We start from the raw sequence: 22,800 nt of genomic DNA, 5'->3' as shown, positions 1-22,800 counted from the left end.
TAAGGGAGAGAGAGAAGAAACTTATTGTCTTGGCTCAGCACAGATTTCAAGCTACAAACGAAGGAGGAATTGAATGGCATGTAGCCAGAGAAAACTGCCAACTCATCTTTTTCATTTCTATTCCCTAGGAGCAGAATGTGGTTTCACAGGCTTGGGTCTATATAGATATTGGGCCAAAGATCTTTCTATTATCCAAGTCCTTTTTGAACACAAACATCCATTGAGAGTTTAAGATTATCTATAATTAGGTAAGAACACATTCCTCGAGAAGGAACATTATTCAATATAAAAATTATAAACATTCTGTTATATAGTTATGTAAAAGTAAAGACATACATCATGGTGTACTTAAAGAGCTTAAAAATGAGAGGGGAAAGAAAATTATAAAGCAGTTTTTTTTTAATAAAACCCAACATGTATATAGTTCTTTAATTTTTGCAAAGTGCTTTAAAATATTTTGTCATTTTATCTCACAATAACTCTAGGAGGGAAGTGATAACATTATCTACATTTCACAGATGAGGAAACTGAGGCAGCCATATTAAATTACTTACCTCAGGATCAAACAACTCTTGTGAGGCCATATTATAACTCGGACCAACCTGACTCTGGATCTAACTCTAACTATTGTACTACTTGCTATCTTAGATTTTTGCCTGTTGATACATAAGTTTTAATCATCACTATATTTGCTGACAGAAAACTGTCATAAGGTCTGAAATGAGTATAGCTTAAATACTATTTTTAAATGAATTTAATTTTTTCTTCTTTTTTGAGTCTAGTCTTTTTACTAGTGATCATTTATGGAAAATCTTGAGGTGGGATATGATCCCTTGCATAGAAGAGTTTCCATGAAGAGTCAAATGAGAAAAATAAGTAACAAGCAGAGAAGATTTCATTGAATAGCTTCATGAATTTAAGATAAAGTTCATCTGGTTTTAGAATTTTTTCTGTCCTGAAGAAAGCCTAAGATAAAAGAGAAAACCTAGTAAGTTGTAAGCATATGCATTTAAGTTATCTTTTTTTTTCTATTTATATATTCAGTGCTTAGCATTGGACTTACTATATAGTTATGTTAAAAAATAAACTTATCTTCCACTTTTAGAATCAATACTGCTGTATTGGTTCAAGGCAGAAGAGTGGTAAGGGCTAGACAATGGTGTTTAAGTGACTTGCTGAGAACAGAATTAAACACAGGACCTCCCCTTTCTGGAACGGGTTCTCAATCCATTAAACCTCCTACCTGTTCCCTATAGTTAGTTGTTGTTGTTGTTGTTGTTTTGTTTTTTTAACCCTTCCCTTCCCTCTTAGAATAAATACAATTTTTAGGCCTGGTTCTCAATCCACTGAGCCACCTCACTGCCTCCTAAACCTAGTTTTTAATAAGTAATTTTATTTGTTAATTCATTAGCTTATTCTACATCTCAGCCTCCAAACACTAACATTTTGCCAGTAAGAAACAAACAAAATAAGGTGAAGACATTGATAATTAATTGACTATTAAGGAACTCAAAATGTTTTCAGTAAAAATCAATAGTTACCATTTCACATACAGTGCTTCCTTTCATTCATTAAGCTTAACATAACCATTTAAAAACAAATTTGTTCTAATGAAATAAGTTAAGCAGCCTCAACATTGCCATTCATAAGAACAAATATTTCCAACTATATACAAGAGCTGAGACAATTTACCTGGGGAAGAGGTATGGCCTGGCCTTATAGGAGAAAGGAGATATGAAAGGCTTACCTCTGGGGAAGATAGCAAACATAAGGAAAGCAGAACAGGATCAAGGCATAAATGGACTAAGTTTAGCACATTTGGCTGCTCCCTCTTTTAACTATTTTTTTCCTTCTGTAGGGGTTAAATTTTATATTTGGATTAAATATAAGAGAATGTGGTCACTGATATTATAACTCAAGTAAAAATGACTTTTTATTTTGTAGCTTTATTTACAAAATACAGATAAAGAGTAAAGCACAGAAATGTGAGAGTAGAGTAAGCAGAGTAACTTATCACCTTACTGTTTCTCTGGTGCTTGGCTCAACTCAGATTGGGTTAATTAGCTTTTCACCAATGGTCCCTCAGTCTGTTTAGCTGTTCAGCTAAAGACCTGGTGATGAATAACCACATAGCCTCTCTAAGTTAGAGAAACATCTCCAGAAACTAATCTCTCTAGAAGCCAGGAAAGGAGTCAGTCTTTTCACTCACCCACATTGTAGTCTAAAGGGAAGATCCAAGAACAGTCTTACTAGAAACAGTCTGAGGTTCCAAGCCAGACCACCTCCAAGGCCAAGTTTGTTAGAGACACTACCTTTGGACAGGAAGTTCAGGGTTTTTATAGTGCTTTCTCCACATCACTTCCTGTCCCTTTTCCACTTTATGGAGACTAGTTGCAGTATTTAAATTTGCTTAGCACTGCCCAGGGGGAAGTCAGTCACTTCTGAGTTGTCACCCACTTTTGCAAATGACTTGAGGACCTCCCCTACTTATGTGTTAAGAAGGGGTGTCTTCACTTTTGGAGATTTAAAGTCCTGTAGTAAGTAGTTTGTGGACTTCCTTTACTGTATGGTTAAGTATGGGTGTATTTGCTTTTGTTGATTAATTCAAAAGTAGACAAACAGAAAGTTAATCCTATCTTCACAATTACTAAGTGAGAAGCATCAATGCATAGAGTGGATAGAGAAGAGTCCTTAGAGCTAGGAAGAACTGGACCCAAGTCTGGCTTTTATTCTTCATCTTGATCAAGGTAATTTCCCTTTTTGTTGTTTTATCCAAACTTTTGTATAAGTAGATACATACAAATGTAGATTTCACCTTTGCTCTTTTCCTATTGATAGCTTACATGGTAAATCTTTAAATTTTACATAATATTTAATACATAAATGTGTATATGAATGTGCATTTAAAAAGTCAAAAGGCAAGGAAACACACCATTAAGTTATAGTTTTATCTATGTAGAATCTTATAATGACCGACTTATTGGTCATATAATCACAAATTTATCTTAATCCCATATAAAATAAAATCTTAAGATAGTAAAAAACAAAATCAGACTGTTTATACCCTCATCAAATTAGTCATGTATCAGACTAACCCACTGGCATTCATTAGGACTTTTGAACTAAATAAGATTATTAATTTTTTTCTCTTAATCACAGAGTAAGTAAATGCCAGAAGCAGGATTTGAACCTAGGATTCTTCACTCCAGGCTCAAAATTATAACCCCTATTACATATTTCTAGGTTTTTTGTCATGTGGTTTATAATGAAATATATCACAGATTATTAATAGATTCCAAAAATATTGTGGTCAGACTTGAACACAAGACACTACATTGTGTTCTTTCTTGGCCATGGACTATAATAACACTTTGCTTTGTATAGATATCAGTGAAGCACATCATTTGCTGCCCATTAGTTTTGTCTCAGTCTTAGCATATCAATGGACCACTCTTTTATCCAGTTATATATTTCTCAGATATCAGATATAGACTTATTTTTATACTATTTCTCCTGTGTGATTCTTCCTTAATAACCTATTACTGCTTCTTCATACAAACCTTGAACCTCTCCAGTACCTCTTAAATAATCCACTCAATTCTTCATAGAATGTATTTTTCAATGATTTTAGCTACATAGCATCTCTGAAAAATATTAATGTTAATAAGTTGTCCTTCTATTCAGGGAGAAAAGTATTGTACAATTTCCCAAGAGCAGTTAGGTACTATTCTAGATAGAACTCTGGGTCTGGAGTCAGGAAGACTCATTTTCCTATTTCTCTATTTTCTCTAACAGTGTATATTTTCTTTGTTTCTTTATCTTTCTTTCTTTTTTCCTTCTCCCCTCCCTTCTTCCCTCCCTCTCTTCTTTTCTTTCTTTACTTTCCTTCCTACTTCCCTTCCTCCCTCTTTCCCTTCCTCCCTCTCTCTCTTCCTTCCTTCCTTCCTTCCTTCCTTCCTTCCTTCCTTCCTTCCTTCCTTCCTTCCTTCCTTCCTTTCTTTCTTCCTTTCTTCCTTCCTTCCTTCCTTCCTTCCTTCCTTTCTTTCTTTCTTTCTTTCTTTCTTTCTTTCTTTCTTTCTTTCTTTCTTTCTTTCTTTCTTTCTTTCTTTCTTTCTTTCTTTCTTTCTTTCTTTCTTTCTTTCTTTCTTTCTTTCTTTCTTTCTTTCTTTCTTTCTTTCTTTCTTTCTTTCTTTCTTTCTTTCTTTCTTTCTTTCTTTCTTTCTTTCTTTCTTCCTTCCTTCCTTCCTTCCTTCCTTCCTTCCTTCCTTCCTTCCTTCCTTCCTTCCTTCCTTCCTTCCTTTCTTTCTTTCTTTCTTTCTTTCTTCCTTTCTTCCTTTCTTCCTTTCTTTCTTTCCTTCCTGTGTACTGGTTCTAAGGCAGAAGAACTGTAAGGACTAGCCAATGGGGCTTAAATGACTTGCCTAGGGTCACACAATTTGGACGTGTATGAGGCCAGATTTGAGCTCAATTCTTCCCATCTCTGGACCTGGATGTCAATCTACTGAGTCACCTAATTGCCCCTCACACCAACATAAAATTTCAAAGATTACAAAAAGTGATTCATCCATTAGATCCACAAATGTGTTTAGTATCCTAGAATGCAGGTTGTCTAAGCCAACTGATATGAACTTACTGAGGGCAGCTGAGTACTTTTACAATTACCTTACTGATCATGAGCTTAAATTTCTAGTTACCTATTAGTTTTTTTTTCCTTTTCAGTTCAAAGATCACTCTTCTTTTTAGAGACAAGAGGCATGAATTAGAAGTTTAGCAGCAAAATTGATTCTTAGTAATTCATTTTACTCATTTCTTTGCTTTAAATCATAGCTTAAGCTCATCTTTGTTTTTATTTTCTGTGCTAAAAATTCTCCTCTCTCTGTCTTTCTCTCCATCTCTGTCTCTCTGTGTCTCTCTTTCTCTGTCTTCCCTTTAATTCTTTTTTTTCATTTAGTTAAAAAACACCTCCTTTCTAAACATTATTATTCCTTCCATTACAGTTAGAAGAAGAGTAATAGATGTTATAGGTCTACATAAATTTTTGTTGGCCATGATTTTGATGGGCCCTGAATGAAAAAGTGAATTCCATTAATAAAACTACTTCACCCACTAAATCATCAGTACATTAGTCTTTGCAAAGTCCTTTCCATGATAAATATTTCTAATTTCTAGTAACAATTAACAGCTCTTTTATGGTGGTCTTACTTTTCTTCCAACTTTGAAAAGCTTGTGCTTCTCTTAAGAAGTATAAATAACAATCTCTCTAGCTGTGGTGTCTCTGAAGATCTTTGTTTTCTGAGTATCAACAGTTTGTATTGTAACTATAGTCTATCAAATTTGGGCGATTTTTTTTCCCTTTCATTTGTCTCTTAATTGCATGTTCATTGTCTCCGATCCCATTTGATTGGCTTGAATGATCTTTGAAATGCTTGACTTTTCCACAGAATGAGTTATTGAAATAGCCTTCAATATCACTGAAATGTATTTTAGTAGCTTCCAATTTTTGCCCATTTCCTTGGAATAATATCATATTTAAATATTATGGAATTAAAGGAACCAAAATGAAAGAAAGCAATAAAACACTTATGTGTAGGATAAAATTCAATGTTCAACTAATGGACTTAACCAAAGGCATGAAAAACTAACTCAATGCAGTTTCATCTGGTGAAAGTCACATGTTCTGAGTGATCTTAGTGTCAAGATAATCAAAAAGGCATAGCCACACATGTCACAAAATGAAAACATGCTAAAATTATTGCTTAACCTCACTTACTGTATGTTTAATATCTATAGTGATAAAAACATATTTTCACAATAAAGAATAAAAGAAATGTGTTATAATCTTATAAGCTCAGTTTCAAATAGTGTATAATGAATGATCATAATAAAAAGGACATAGCAAAAATAGAGTGGCTTTTAAAATTTTTTAAATTTTTTTAAATTTTATTTAGTCAATTTAAAGCATTATTCCTTGGTAACAAGAATCATATTCTTTTCCTCCCTGTCATCCCCACACCCTTCCCATAGCTGACTCGCAATTACACTGGGTTTTACATGTGTCCTTGATCAGAACCTATTTCCATGTTGTTGATGTTTGCACTTGGAGGTCCAATTAGGGTCCATATCTCCAATCAAATCCCCCTCGACCCATGAAATCAAGCAGTTGCTTTTCTTCAGTGTTTCTACTCCCACAGTTTTTCCTCTGAATGTGGATAGTGTTTTTTCTTGTAGATCCCTCCCAGTTGTTCAGGATCACTGTATTGCCACTAATGGAGAAGTCCATTACATTTGATTGTACCACAGTGTATCAGTCTCTGTGTACAATGTTGTCCTGGTTCTGCTCCTGTTGCTCTGCATCACTTCCTGGAGGTTGTTTCAGTTCCCATGGAATTCCTCCACATTATTATTTCTTTGAGCAAAACAGTATTCCATCACCAACATATATCACAATTTGTTCAGCCATTCCCCAATTGAAGGGCATCCCCCCATTTTCCAATTTTTGCCACCACAAAGAGCACAGGTATGATTATTCTTGTACATGTCTTTCTCCTTATTATCTCTTTGGAGTACAAACCCAGCAGTGCTATGGCTGAATCAAAGGGCAGAAAATTTTTTAGCACTGATTGGGCATACTTCAAAATTGCAATCCAGAATGGTTGGATCAATTCACAACTTCAGCAGCAGTGCATTAATGTCCAGAGTTTGCCACATCCCCTCCAGTATTCATTACTTTCCATTGCTGTCATGGTAGCCAATCTGCTAGGTGTGAGGTGATACCTCAGAGTTGTTTTGATTTGCATCTCTTTGATTATAAGAGACTTAGAATACTTTTTCATGTGCTTATTAATAGTTTTGATTTTTTTAACTGAAAATTGCCTATTCATGTCCTTTGCCCATTTATCAATTGGAGAATGGCTTGATTTTTTTGTGCAATTGATTTAGCTCATTATACATTTGAGTAATTAGACCTTTTTCAGAGGTTTTCATGATGAAGATTGTTTCCCAATTTCTTGCTTCCCTTCTAATTTTGGTTGCATTGGTTTTGTTCGTGCAAAAACTTTTTAATTTGATGTAATTAAAATTGTTTATTTTACATTTTGTGACTTTTTCTAAGTCTTGTTTGGTTTTAAAATCTTTCCTTTCCCAAAGACCTGGAATGTATACTATACTTTGTTCATCTAATTTACTTATATTATCCTTATTTATATTCAAGTCATTCACCCATTCTGAGTTTATTTTGGTGTAGGGTGTGAGATGTTGATCCAAAAATAATCTATCCCATACTGCCTTCCAATTTTCCCACCAGTTTTTATCAAATAGTGGATTTTGGTCCCAAAAGCTGGGATTGTGAGCTTATCATAGATTTGCTGTCTTGCTGAGGTCACTTGTGCCAAGTCTATTTCACTAATCCTCCTTTCTGTCTCTTAGCCAGTACCATATTGTTTTGATGACCACTGCTTTATAGTATAGTTTGATATCTGGGACTGCAAGGTCATCTTCCTTCACATTTTTTTCCATTATTTCCCTGGTTATCCTTGATCTTTTCTTCTTCCAAATGAACGTTGTTATGTTTTTTTTTTCTAATTTAGTAAAACGTTTCTTGGTGGATCAATGGGTATATAATTAAATAAGTAAATTAATTTGGGTAGAATTGCCATTTTTATTATGTTAGTTCATCTTACCCATGAGCAATCAATGTCTTTCCAATTGTTTAGATCTAATATTAATTGTGTGGAGAGTGTTTTGTAGTTGTATTCATATAGGCCCTGTGTTTTTCTTATCAGATAGATTTCTAAGTATTTTATATTGTCTAAGGTGATTTTAAATGGGATTTCTCTTTCTAATTCTTGCTGCTGAGATGTGTTGGAAATATATGACTTATATGGATTTATTTTGTATCCTGCAACTTCACTAATGTTGATTATTTCTAACATCTTTTTGGTTGATTCTCTAGGATTCTTTAAGTAGACCATCATGTCATCTGCAAAGAGTGATAGCTTGGTACTTCATTGCCAATTTTAATACTATTAATTTCTTTTTTCTCTAATTGGTACTGCTAATATTTCTAGTACAATGTTAAATAACAGAGCTTATAATGGGCATCCTTGTTTCACTCCTGATCTTATTGAGAAGACTTCTTGTTTATTGCAGATGCATTCCATTGCAGATGATGCTTGTTGATGGTTCTAGATATATACTGTTTATTATTTTTAGGAAACACCCTTCTATTCCCACACTTTCTAGTGTTTTCAATAGGAATGGGTGTTGTATTTTATCAAAGGCTTTGTCTGCGTCTATTGAGATAATCATATGATTTTTGTTGGTTTGCTAGTTGATATGGTCAATTATGTGGATGGTTTTCCTAATATTGAACCATCCTTGCATTCCTGGTATAAATCTTACCTGGTCATAATGAATAACCCTTGTGATCACTTGCTGGATTCTTTTTGCTATTATCCTATTTAAGATTTTTGCATCTATTTTCATTAAAGAGATTGGTCTCTAGTGTGAAATTTAAAATTACTCCACCCTAATTACACATACTTTAGGGAAAGATAAAGTTGTAAAATCCTGATTGAACAATGAAGGTACTTAACTCATATCTTATAGTACAGCTAGAACATAAGCTAAGTCCAATTTTAGATGTAATATAAAAAGGTATTAAATACCTAAAAAGGTTAAATTAATCACAAAAAAGTCAAGTAACTCGCAAAAGGTAAGCTTAACAAAGAAGTGTGAAGTACCAGAGAATGTAAGAATTAAAGATTGGATAATCCTGGAGAAAATCTAATCAAAGAAGGTGAGAACTAAAGAATGGGCAGTCCTGGAGAAAAGCATCTACTGTGATTGGTAGACATGAAAATTTAGGGGAGGTGACATAAGAGAAAATTTCTTTAAATGGAGGCTAGAATAGTCAGTTCAAAGAACTGAGATCCGAGTTGAGTTCAGTTCAGGACTGAAACTCAGCCTGGAGGGTCTCCCTCAGACAGCTTCCTGGATACGGTCTCATGGTGAGTGATATGACTGACTCCCTTTCCCTTGGGCTCAGGGAGGCCACTTTGGCCAAGGTCTTTAACTACTGCCTGGCTCAGTCTGAGCTAGAACAGATTAAATTAACTCTCTCTCTATTTCTCTCTCTCTCTCTCTCTGTCTCTCTCTCTCTCTCTCTCTCTCTCTCTCTGTCTCTCTCTCTCTCTCTCTCTCTCTCTGTCTCTCTCTCTCTCTCTCTCTTCCTTAATTCCTTGTCTCTATATTAAAAATCACCATAATTTCCAGCTGGCATGGGTATTTTATTATTTGGGAATTTTCCCTGTCACAATGCTAAAATGATCTTTACAGTAGTTTAATTTCTCCTTTTTTGGGCTGCCTGGCTTTTAAGTCAGTACCATATTTGTGTCATAAAAGGAATTTGGACTTCCGGTCAAGATGGTGGCTTAAAAAAGCTAAAGTTCAGATCTCTGGAAACCCTTCCTTACCAATCTCAAACTATATGCTCCTAGGGCACCGAAATTCAAAACTAACAACAGCATAGACCCCGGGAAACCTCCTCCTGGACCTGGATCAAAAGGTATGCCCCCCCCCAAAAGCCAGAACCTGAGATCACTCGGATCTAAGGGGTAGGCAGAAGGAAGGTCCCAGGACCCATCCCCCCCAACCCAGAGCACTGAGTTTGAGGCAGCAGAGAGAACCTCAGAGCCTCAGGGCCCGCTATTCTGAAGGCGTCTTCCTGAAAACAACCTGACTCAGTCAGGGGGGGGGCACCCAACACAGAGAGCAGGGAAACAGAGAGAGACGGGGGTAGCCTGTAGCCCCCTGGCTGGAACCTTCCATCCTAGTCTCAGGGAATGTCCCTGCCTCAGGGCATACTCAGTTCAACCCAGTGGAAGTTAATCCTATCAGGAGCCCTCAGAACTCAGAGAAGCCTCAGCCCATCCCCCCCTCAGACTGCTGGGTCTTCTGGCTGGCAAAGGCATAGAAACACCTCTGGGAGAATGCCAAGCCAGGCTCAGAGCCTGGAAGTAAGACAACGAAGAAGCATCGGAAGAAGCATCAGGAGGGAACTGAGGAGGGCAGTAACACTGAAACACCACCAATTCCTGGCTTCCTCGGGAAGACAGAACAGCTACGGAGAATGGACAATTTGCCTAGGGCTAAAGCCTCTGAACACCAGACAGAGATAAGAAAAGCTATCCCCACCCACACAGATAGAGATTGTAAATAGCACAGAAGCACAAAAGCCTCAAGACTCCAAGAAAAACAAGAAGAAGGGGGTGACTTTGGATACATTTTATGGGGCAAAAGTACAAAATACAGAGGAGATAGGAGAGGAAACACAAGCAAATTCTCTGAAACATTCCAAAGGAAATGGAAACTCTCCACAAACCCATGAAGAATTTGAATCAGAAATGATCAAAAAGATGGAAGCCTTCTGGGAGGAAAAGTGGGAAATAATGCAAAAGAAATCCATGCATCTACAGAACCAGTTTGACCAAACTGAAAAGGAAAACCAGGCTTTAAAGGTCAGAATTAGGCAACTCAAAGACAATGAACAAGAATTAATAAAGCAAAGCCAAAAGACCAAAAAATTAGAAGAGAACATAAAATATCTCACTGACAAGGTCATAGACTTGGAAAACAGAGGGAGAAGAGACAATTAAAGAATAATTGGACTATCAGAAAAGCCAGAAATAAACAGTAAACTCGACATTGTAATACAAGATATGATCAAAGAAAATTGCCCAGAGATCCTAGAACAAGAGGGCAATACAGACACTGAAAGAGTTCACAAAATACTCTCTACACTAAATCCCCAAAAGACAACTCTCAGGAATGTAATTGCCAAATTCAAAAGCTTTCAAGCAAAAGAAAAAATCTTACAAGAAGCCAGAAAAAAGACAATTTAGATATAAAGGAATGCCAATCAGGGTCACACAAGACCTTGAAATTTCCACTCTGAATGATTGTAAGGCATGGAACATGATTTTCAGAAAGGCAAGAGAGCTGGGCCTTCAACCAAGAATCAGCTACCCAGCAAAACTGACTATATACTTCCAAGGGAAATTATGGGCATTCAAAAAATAGAAGATTTCCAAGTTTTTGCAAAGAAAAGACCTGTGCTCTGTGGAAAGTTCGATATTGAAAAACAAAGAGCATGGAATACCTGGAAAGGTAAATATGAATGAAAGGGAAAAGGAGAAAAATGTTATCTTTTTTCTTTTACTCAAACTCTCTTCTATAAGGACTACATTTATATTAATCTATGAATATTTATATGTGGGGAAAATGTAATGTGTAAATAGGGGGAAAAGAAAGACCAAGTAGAATAATCTTTTTCACACAAAGATTCACACGGGAAGGGGAGGGGAAGAAAACTCCTATAAGAAGGAGAGGGAGAGAGTTTTCACTTAAACCATACTCTCAGGGAAATCAACTCTGAGAGGGAAGAACATCCAGATCCATTGGGATCTTGAATTCTATCTTACCCAACAAGGGTAGGGAGAAGGGAAAACCAAAGGGGGTAGGGGGTAGGGAACACAAAAAAGGGGAGGGAAGGAGAGGGGGCAGGGTAAAGGAACAAAAAGGGAGGGACTAGAAAGGGAAACATATTATAGGAGGGGAAAAGGGGGACTGATTTAAAGTAAATCACTGGATTAAAAGGTAGAGCTGAAGAAGAAAGGTTAGAATTAGGGAAGGATATCAAAATGCCAGGGAGTCCACAAGTGACAATCATAACTTTGAACGTGAATGGGATGAACTCACCCATAAAAATAGACGAATAGAGGAATGAATTAGAATCGAAAACCATACCATATGTTGTCTTCAAGAAACACACATGCGGCGGGTAGACACCCACAAGGTCAGAATTAAAGGATGGAGTAAGACCTTCTGGGCCTCAACTGACGGAAAGAAGGCGTGAGTGGCAATCATGATATCTGATAAAACCAAAGTAAAAATAGACCTGATCAAAAAAGATAGGGAAGGTAATTATATTTTGTTAAAAGCGACTTTAGATAATGAGGAAATATCAGTAATCAACCTGTATGCACCAAATAATATAGCACCCAAATTTCTAATGGAGAAACTAGGAGAATTGAAGGAAGAAATAGACAGTAAAACCATATTAGTGGGAGACTTGAACCAACCATTATCAAATTTAGATAAATCAAATCAAAAAATAAATAAGAAAGAGGGAAAAGAAGTGAATGAAATCTTAGAAAAATTAGAATTAATAGACATATGGAGAAAAATAAATACAGACAAAAAGGAATACCCCTTCTCAGCACCATATGGCACATTCACAAAGATTGACCATACATTAGGTCACAGAAACATGGCACACAAATGCAGAAAAGCAGAAATAATAAATGTGCCTTTTCAGAACACAAGGCAATAAAAATAATGATCAGAAATGGTACATGGAAAACCAAATAAAAAACTAATTGGAAAGTAAAAAATATGATACTCCAAAATCTTTTAGTTAGAGAAGAAATCATAGAAACAATTAATAATTTCATCGAGGAAAATGACAATGGCGAGAAATCCTTTCAAACCTTTTGGGATGCAGCCAAAGCTGTAATCAGAGGTAAATTCATATCCCTGAGTGCATATATTAACAAACTAGGGAGATCAGAGATCAATCAATTGGAAATGCAAATAAAAAAACTCAAAAGCTATCAAATTAAAAACCCCCAGCAGAAAACCAAACTAGAAATCCTAAAAATTAAGGGAAAAATTAATCAAATTGAAAGTGATAGAACTATTGATTTAATAAATAAGACAAGAAGCTGGTACTTTGAAAAAACAAACAAAATAGACAAAGTACTGCTCAATCACATTAAAAAAAGGAAAGAAGTAAAGCAAATTAACAGCATCAAAGATGAAAAGGGGGACATCACCCCGAATGAAGAGGAAATTAAGGCAATCATTAAAATTTACTTTGCCCAATTATATGGCAATAAATACACCAATTTAGGTGATATGGATGAATATATACAACAATACAAACTGCCTAAACTAACAGAAAAAGAAATAGAAATTTTAAATAATCCCATATCAGAAAATGAAATCCAACAAGCCATCAAAGAACAACCTAAGAATAAATCCCAAGGGCCCGACGGATTCACCTTCACGACGGATTCACCTTCTTTTTATCAGTTGATACCCAATAGATTTGACTCCATCCTCTTACTTTTATCCTATGTGTCTACCTTCCTCTTGTGTGTTTCTTGTTTATAGTATATGGTAGGGTTTTGGTTTCTAATCCACTCTGCTATTAGCTTGCGTTTTATGGGTGAGTTCATTCCATTCACATTCAGAGTTATGATTACCAGCTGTGTATTTCTCAGCATTTTGATTTCCACTCTATTCATGCCCTTTCTTCTTTCAGTATTTCCTTCTACACCAGAATTTTGTTTTTAATTGGTCCCCCTAATTCCCACCCTTATTTTACTTCCCTTTCTACTGCCCTCCCTTCTTATTTTCTTACAGTCTTTTTATACTACCCTGCCAACCTTTCCCTCCCTTGTACTGCTTTCATCCCCACCATTCCATTTGTTACCCTTCTACTTCCCTATAGGGCACAAATCAATTCTCTGCCCCCAATGGATTGGATTGTTCTACCCTCTTTTAGTCAATTTCAATGCATGTAAGAGTTGAGTATTTCCTATGTCCAACCTCTTTATCCTTTCAGTGTATTGATGTTCTCCCCCCTCCTCCACCATGTGCTTCTTTGTGACATAAATTTATCTTATTTTGTTTCTTTTCAGATTTCTCTTAGTATTAATCTCTTTTTTAACTTGTTATATATACATATATAAATACATATATATTTATGCATACATACATCTATATCTACATATATATCTATATCAATATCTATCTATCTATATATTTTTTGGCATTTCGTCCTATACAGTTTTTCACTGTTCCCTCTAAGTATAGTTCTTCTAACTACCCAGGTGATAACAACAATTTTTAGGAGTTACCAATATCTTCTTTTCTCATAGGGATACATACCATTTTAACTTATTGGGTCCCTTAAAAAAATGTTTTTGTTTTGTTTTTCTTTTTTTCCCCCTTTCTTAATTACCTTTTGATGATTCGCTTGGGTTCTGTGTGTGGGCGTCACATTTTCTATTCAGGTCTGTTCTTTTCTTTATAAATGCTTGGAATTCTTCTATTTTATTAGATGACCATACTTTCCCCTGTATGAATACAGTCAGTTTTGCTGGGTAGTTGATTCTTGGTTGTAGACCTAGTTCCCTTGCTTTCCAGAATATCATATTCCATGTGTTTCGGCCCTTCAGTGTGGATGCAGCCAGATCCTGTGTTATTCTCACTATAGTTCCATGGTATCTGAATGTCTTCTTCTTAGCAGCTTATAATGTTTTTCAAAGGATATAAACCTTTTTAATAGCAGTCTAATATAAATAAAATTATAAATATGGATATATATGTAATAATTCCCCCTTGTTCATTAATAATTTACAGTTTTCCACCCCCATCCCCACCTTCTCCTTTTAGCAGATGATTATATAACAACAGGTTGAATGATTTTTTAAGAGTTTGTATATATGTCAATTTATATGTATGTGCTTTTTCTTTAAATATATATTAACTTCAGAAGAAAATTCATTTGGCAGAGAGATGGAAATTTCAGTTTCTTCTTCCTTTACCACTTGGTAGCCATGTGATCTTGGGATGTCTCTTCAACTGTCTCCTATTCAGTTTCCTTATCTATAAAAAGGTTAGATTTGATTAGATATTTTATAAGGTTTTTCTCAGGTTTAAAATATTAGGAAAAGCATTTTTTGATTGCTGTTCTCCCTTCCAAACCCTGAAAAATGATAAAAGTTTGTAATTACTTGTATGTTTTGTCTCTTTTTCTCCATCATGTTATGCAACATGCATAGGTTGGATTAAACATAAGTAGTTGCAGTATATTATATCTTCCCAAGGGTGTTGGCTGATATTACTAACTAAATATCTCTAGTCTTTATCATTTACCTTCCCTGGGAATTGTCCCATCTGCAGTTTGTACTTGGTTCATCACATCTGAAAAGAGTTCTTCATGCATCATTGATTAAATGCCCATAGAATTGATGATACTCCTCTGATTTCAACAATTATTGATTTATTAAGAAGCTAGATTGTAAGATGTTCTCCATTTGTTAAGTTTAGATTATAGAAGTTTAACGTTTCTCATTTTGATTGAAAAAATATCTCTACCACATTTCAGGGTTTAGAGGACAGAATCTAAACAAACTGAAATTTGCAGTGCTTGTTTACCTAGAAAGAAAATGATATATTTTAAGGACACATTATAATAACATTTCTTAATCTAAATTTAGACGAAATATTTTCAGGTCATGTTGATTATCTACATAGTAAGGATGGAAGAAAAGAAGGAAGGAGAGGAGAAAGAAAGGGGGGCAAAAAGGAAGGAGATAGGGAGGATAGAGGAGGGGAAAGAAAAAAAGAATTTATTAACACTTACTATGTACTAGCATTATGCTAAAGACTTTCCAAATATTGTCTCATTTGATCCTCTATGGCAACTATATAAAGCAGATGCTATCATTACTTCTATTTTAAAGTTAAGGAAATTGAGGTTGACAGAGATTGAGTTACTTTCCAGAGATGACACAGCTAGTAGTGCCTGAGGTTTCCTTACTCTACTCTGCCACTTACCTCTCAATTAAGAAAACATAATAGACTGTGTTTTTCAGAGTCATTTGCTCTTGGAATTAATATAGGAAACCAAATTCACTTGTATATTACAGGGTGGACTAGAGAAAAAGCATTGCCTCTGGAATCAGAGGAACTGGTTTCATATTCCACTTCTGATGTTCACTACTAACTTGTGTGAGCTTGGGAAAGTACATAACTTCCCTGGCCCTTCATTTCCTCATTTAAGTATGATGGGTCTGAAGTAGATGGGCTTTTCTTCAATAAATATTTCTGATCCCTAGTTTCTTTCTCTTCTTCTGCAAAGACTGAAACCCCTCTAAAACTTCTTATCAACTACAGTTCTCACAAATATTTCCTAGAGGTTCTGCCCATTTCAACAAAGGTCATACATATTCTCTTATTCTTTGGTATCCCAAAGACTATTCAACCTATCCATTTGCCTTCTCAAAATGGTGGAAAATGTAATTGTACATTGTTTTCTGTAAACAACTGGCAACAACAAAATTCCATTATATATTCAGAAGTTTCAAATTTGGTAACTGGAAGTACAATTTAGAGACTGTAAAATAACAATAATTACAATAATAGGCAAATTTACATAGTGTTTAATATGTACCAGCCACTGTGCTAACTGCTTTACAATTAAAGCTCTCTAATTGTCTGAAGGTAGGGGGCTATAATTATTCTAATTTTTTAGAGATGAGAAAACTGGGGCAACTAGAGGTTTTTTTTTTTTTCGTTTAGCAATTTGCCAAGGTTTGTATACCTTGGATCTATCAGACACTGAATTGGAACTCATTATTTTCCTGACTCCAAGCCCATTGCACTATCTGCCATATTGCCTAACTGACAATGAACATTACAATTGATTCTGATAGTGAGAATTATCCTGACTAAGTTCACAAAGGCCCCTACCAGAAAATTTCTGTCAATAATACCAAAGTTTTAGTAAAGGGGAAGTGCACAGGTGGTACTGCTTGAGAGCAATCTTGGCAATGGATGGTGATGACTGATGGGGAGCAGTGGAAAGAAATGGCAGCAATTGATTCTGTTAATTGATCAAGGAGTAATTATAGGAAATTAACAGAATTATTGGACTCTGTCCCAGATTTCTTAACCTACCTCCTAGATGATCAAAACTCACTTCTGAACTTCAGAGTCAAGAGCTAACATGCTATGGGTCGCTAACACAACATTTTCATGATACTTTCATCAACCTTTCATTTGAAAATTGTATTCAAGGTCTCATAGAACTCTGAGGGTAAATTCAAGAAACTGCCAGAAACTTCTTAAGGCATAAAATGTCAATTTATTCTTTCACTTATCTGCTGTATTTGACATTTATTAAAATTGTATTATATTGAAGCTCTGAAATTCAAAAGGTAGAAGCTCTCCAATGATGTTTTTCTTTTAAATTATTTGGACAATTAATCAAATCAAATCACCATTTCTCAAAATCACCCCAAGTTATTTTTTAAAAATGTGTTTATATAATGATATTTAAACCAGAATCTATTCCCACCTGATATTGTTTGTCTACTTGCAGTAAGAACAAGTGTTAAAGTCTAGGCAGGATGAAAACTTGACCCAATTATAGTAAATCAGGATGCTTTTTTATTCTGAATCTGATAAGGAGTGACAGCCAACCTGGAAAACTCCCCTCAATGCATTGAAACACATGTTTAGAAACAGAGAGTGGTACTGGTATCTATGTAAATAGTCAAGAAATATTTGTTTAATTGAATTGAATTGAGTTAAATTGAGCCCAGAATGCCTGTAGTCTAGCTCTCACTGATTCAATCTTCTTCACAATCAGTTCATGATCACTAAAGAAATCAGACTTAGACTTACCTACCAATTCTCATTAAACATTCAGTTGGCTAAAATTACCCACTGACGTTCTAAAATCCAACCTGTTCACAAATATGTGACTGACCTAAGGCACCATTGCTCCAAATGTATATGATGGTTAATTCCATCCCAAATTTGTGTTTGCCATCATCTAAGAGTCAGCATGCTGAATGTTAATTAAAACGGTCATGGAGATAGCTATTCCTCATCCTCATAGTTTACAGCATTTTCAGTACAGCTAACAACATCTGCTATCCAGGCTTTCTGCCTCTACTATCGCTCTATATTTCACTCCCACTTATACACAATCATCTGATTAATCATAGCAAGGTAATGCTCCAATCATATCACTCCACTGCTAAAAAAAAATGGAAGAAACAAAAACACACAAAAAATCCACAATAACCTTTTTGAAACTTCTTATTAATACTAAAAGTCCTTAACATAGTACTCAAGGCTCTCTAATGTATGGCTCCAACTTGCTCACTCATCTATAAAATGAGAAGGAATATTTTAAATTTCCAAGTTACTTTCTGCTTTAAATACAAATATAACAATCCCACTTATTAGTCCTCTTTAGTATCTCAAGTTTTAGCACCACTAGACAACTCCACATTCTCTGAAAACAATATGGTATAGTGAAGAGGGGTGCATTTGTAGTCAAAGCACTTGGGTTTGAATCATGCATCTCTTTTTTCATTACATTTGAGAACTAAGGCAAGTCACAGAACCTCAAATTCCTTATGTCAAAAATGAACATTTTGGAATGGATGATTACTCAGGTACCTTTTAAATCTATAGAATAAGGGTTTGAGAAGTTATTGGAATCCTGGGATTTATAGTTCTACTCAGGATATTTTTGTGTCTGAACAATAAATTGCCAAAGGATATTCAGTTCTCAGATGCCACATAACTCCAAATAAATAAGTTTGTACCCTATGAAGTTGGAGTTCTTTCCTAAGCCAGACAGCACTTATAGAGATAAACACATATTAAACATATAAAAGAAATGTTAAGAATATAGAATGAGGGGACAACTAGATGGCTCAGCAGATTGAGAGCCAAGTCTAGAGATGGGAGGTCCTCGATATAAATCTGGCTTCAGATATTTCCTAGCTGTATGACCTTGAGCAAGTCACTTAACCCCCATTCCTTAGTCCTTAACTACTCTTCTGCCTTGGAACCAATACACAGTATTGTTTCTAAGAGAGAAGATAAGGGTTGAAATATATAAATATAGATACCTATATAATTATATTATATCGACACATAAACATATGCACATATTATACATGCACACATATTACACATTAGAAGTACATACTGTATGTTTACAAATATATACACACATAGACAAGGTTTAATACTTTCATGTTTTTCAGGCTAAGGATGAGTGTATTTTTGGAGTGGAAATCAAAGTTGTAGTCATGGAACTCTACTAGCTTCTTCATAAATCTGTTTAATACCAGTCTTGGAAAATATGTATTCCATTTTTAACAAAACATGAAAGCAATATACAGTGTTCTCCAAAAACCTTTAGAACTCTCACCAGGCATAAACATTGGGTCTTTGCTACTAGGCACTACTAATACATTTTTCTTGAAAGCACCCTAGGGAGCGCATCATACTCTGCTCCCTCTGCAGATAAGAAAATAAAAAGTTCACTCTAGTTGTGGTTCTCACTAATTATTTGTTTAACCCCATAGGACGGATATACTAATGCCATGAAAGCCCTCTTTTCTGAGCAGACTATTGCCAGATTTGCCAGGGGCTGGAGCGAATCTATCATTATGTTACATCATGCATTTTGATGTGAACTGACATGGATATAATATGATTTACCTGAAAAAAGTTGATTTTGTCTGAATGATGTCTTGACCTGAGGAGCTTGGGAAAAATGAAAAGGGGATGAATTTGCATGATTTGTGCCATAAGCAATATTTATAATGTACAAAGGTTTTAAAGATTAATATATCCCCAGAGCAGCACAAAAAAGTAGACAGGAAAGGTTACTTGATGATCATCCAAACACTCTATTTATTCATAGTGGTTTCATGTAAAAGATCCATTTGTGGTTGCTAATTTTCTTTATGCTTTAGTCATTAATTTAATATGTGAAATGAACATTGATATCCTTATGTTAAAGACATTTTCTGCATGTTTAACTCTTCCATTGAATAAGAATGGGACCAATAGTGCTTAAAGGAATTGCTGATTTATTTATTTTCCTTATTATTCAAATGGTTTAAAGTACTCTTAATCTCTTAAGCTTGATCATGCTTTCTTGATTATAAGATAGTTGAAAGTATATTTTATGAAACAGTTACATTAAGGCTTTACTATCAATTAATGTGTGTGTGAAGGCAGGAGAATGATTTGGAACTTAGAGAGGCAGAAAAACTTCAGATGTTAGCAAATTATCTTCCTTGAAGAAAAAGAATGTTCCTAAAGTATAATGAGGATGTTTTGTATTGACAGTGATTCCAAAAGACAATCACTTAAACTATTCATTAAGTTTTTATTTCTTCCTTGGAGTATATGCTTCTCTTCATGGAACTATGACAATCTTCACAATAGTTTTTTTCTTTTCTATTTAAATATAAAAAATGCCTTCAAATTTTTATAATTATGGAAATAGGAAGCTTTGCTGTTCCTGTTCAACCTCATTTTCAGAAATTAATATGGAAGCATAGTTAAATTAAAGAGCATTGAGAAGAAAGGTTATTTAAAGTTTCAGAATGCATTAAAGGGTGATTTCAGGGTGGTCTCAAGGCTACATACATTTGCATTAATCCATATTTTAATTTTTTCAAAAAGTCAGAAGTCAGAATATGATATTTATATATTGGTATATGTAGACATATAAACATAATTACATACTTATTTATATTTAACTACTTTAATGTCTATTTATGAGCACATAAATATATATACATATATAAACATGTATACTAATTACACACATATACATATATACAAATTCACACATACTTATTGATTTTCTTCACATATCACGTTTGAGCAGATGTGATGCTTAGACATGATGAGTGAAGAAAATCAGTCATCTATTATTTTTCTCTTTGGTGTCAAAACATAGATTTTTTTCTTTTAAATGAAGCAATTACTACTGATTATGCAGAGAGTCTTCTTATGCTAAGTCCTAAAAAGGCCTCAATAATAATCTTAGTTATATCTGTAATGGTTTTCTTAAGAAATTTTAACATTTGGGGGCAGCTGGGTAGCTCAGTGGATTGAGAGCCAGGCCTAGAGATGGGATGTCCTAGGTTCAAATCTGGCCTCAAATACTTCCCAGCTCTGTGACCCTGGGGAAGTCATTTGACCCCCTTTGCCTAGTCCTTACCACTCTTCTGCCTTAGAGCCAATACACAGTATTGACTCCAAGACGGAAGGTAAGGGTTAAAAAAAAAAGAAATTTCAAAATTTTAATTTTGGTAACATTTTTATCTCTTATGGATGTCCTCTGTGTATAGTTTCCATGGATTGCTTAGTGTTTTAAAAGTTCTCTGAGATGAGAAATAGACACATCAGTATATTCTTCAGAATATTATCAAGGCAAAAGCAAGTGATTTTGTATGTTTTTATTTTACCATTGAGCATAATTGCTACTACTAATGCTTTATTAATGATAAAGATTGTCCTATTTTTTTCAATAAAGACAAAAATTTAGTTTTATTAACAAAGCAATATTATTTACAGCTTTCACTCCAAAAGTCAAATGAGAGAGATTAGGGAAAAATTAGGGGAAAAAAGTAAGAGAAGTATTTGATCACAGAATTTGACTACTTAACTATAAAGAGTGAGGTGGGGCTTGAACTCAGGCAATCTCTTTGTATTAATTCCTTATATATTTTAGATTCCAGTCCCTTATCAGAGATAGTTAATTCAGTTTTTCCCCAAACAATATTTCCCTTCATATACTAGCTTAACCATTTTCTTCATGCAAAAGCATTTGTAATTATGTGTCATTAGAATTGTCTCTTTTTAAAATGTCTTATTCCACATTTCAGAAAGTAATTTTCCAATCAACAGTTGCAAAGAGTATCTCTGTCTCTTTGTCTCTCTCTGTCACTCTCTCTCTCTGTCTCTCTCTTTCTACTTTCACATACATTTTCAGGATTTTTGGAACATTAACTAATACTTCTACGTCTTTGAGATCTAAGTTTGTTATACTGTCTATTAGATCTCCTTCTTTGGAGATTTTTCTTCATTCTATTTTTGTGGACTTGTTTGTCTTTAATTTTGTACCCTGAACTATAATTTTGACATAACCATCATCATAATACATTCCTTTAAAGTCTTATTAATCTCTTAAACAATACTCAAACTTTCTGCTAGTCAATGATTCAGAGACTCTATTTCATTTAAAATTTTTGTTTAATTTTCCTTCTTAGGAATGTACCATGACTTTCTTTGAATATTTACTCATTTTCATTCTATCTTCATGAGTTTATCTCTTGGGTAAAGTGCCTGGAAGATAGATTTATACCCAGACCGTCTATCTTTCACCCTATGGTTATTAGAATTTTCCTTATATTGTCTGTAGCTTTTCTCTGGATTATCTGCTCTCTTCTTTCTACTATTCTGTTCTGTTGCTTTATAGACCCAGCAGAGTGGGCATCAGCATCTTCTCATGGGGAAATATGGAGACCGATCTTGAATTCCCCTTAGCATTACATCTCCATGGAGGTTAAACTTACTATAATGGAGTATCTAGTCCTTTTCCCTTAGGCATATACTTCCCTGCTATCTAACTATGTGTTGCTGTTTGTCCTTCCACCCCCATCCTACATTTGTACTTCCTTTACTTCACATAACTTTAATTAATTAATTTAATTTCACATAATCAATTTTTTCTTCATCTTAGGGGGTGTGAGTATTTGTGGGAGTTAAGTCTAAGTCACTGCTGTGGGGGTATTGAGCAGGGACTCACACACCAAGACCTTGAAGCAAAAGTCTAAGAGCTTGTTTTTGATGGCTGTCCTCAAAGATATTTAATAAAAAGTTAAATCTTTCAGTTTTGTGGTGTTATTTCATTAGGTTTTTAAACTGAACAGTGTTTTCATCCTCATATTGTATGGTTTTAGATTGTTACTCTATATGAGGCACATCTTCTCTTTATAGGAGGTGGGCCAAATCTCCCAAATCAATAGATGTAGAAATAAGATTTAATCTAATTAAATCACAGATGATAAAGTTTTAATATAGTAAAAAGGGTTAAATTAACTGAAAAATATCACTACA

The sequence above is a fragment of the Monodelphis domestica genome, chromosome 1 (assembly GCF_027887165.1).
Source record: "Monodelphis domestica isolate mMonDom1 chromosome 1, mMonDom1.pri, whole genome shotgun sequence".
NCBI classification, from domain to species: Eukaryota; Metazoa; Chordata; class Mammalia; order Didelphimorphia; family Didelphidae; genus Monodelphis; species Monodelphis domestica.
The sequence above is the reverse complement of the archived record's forward strand: the minus strand, read 5'-3'. Positions refer to the sequence as shown.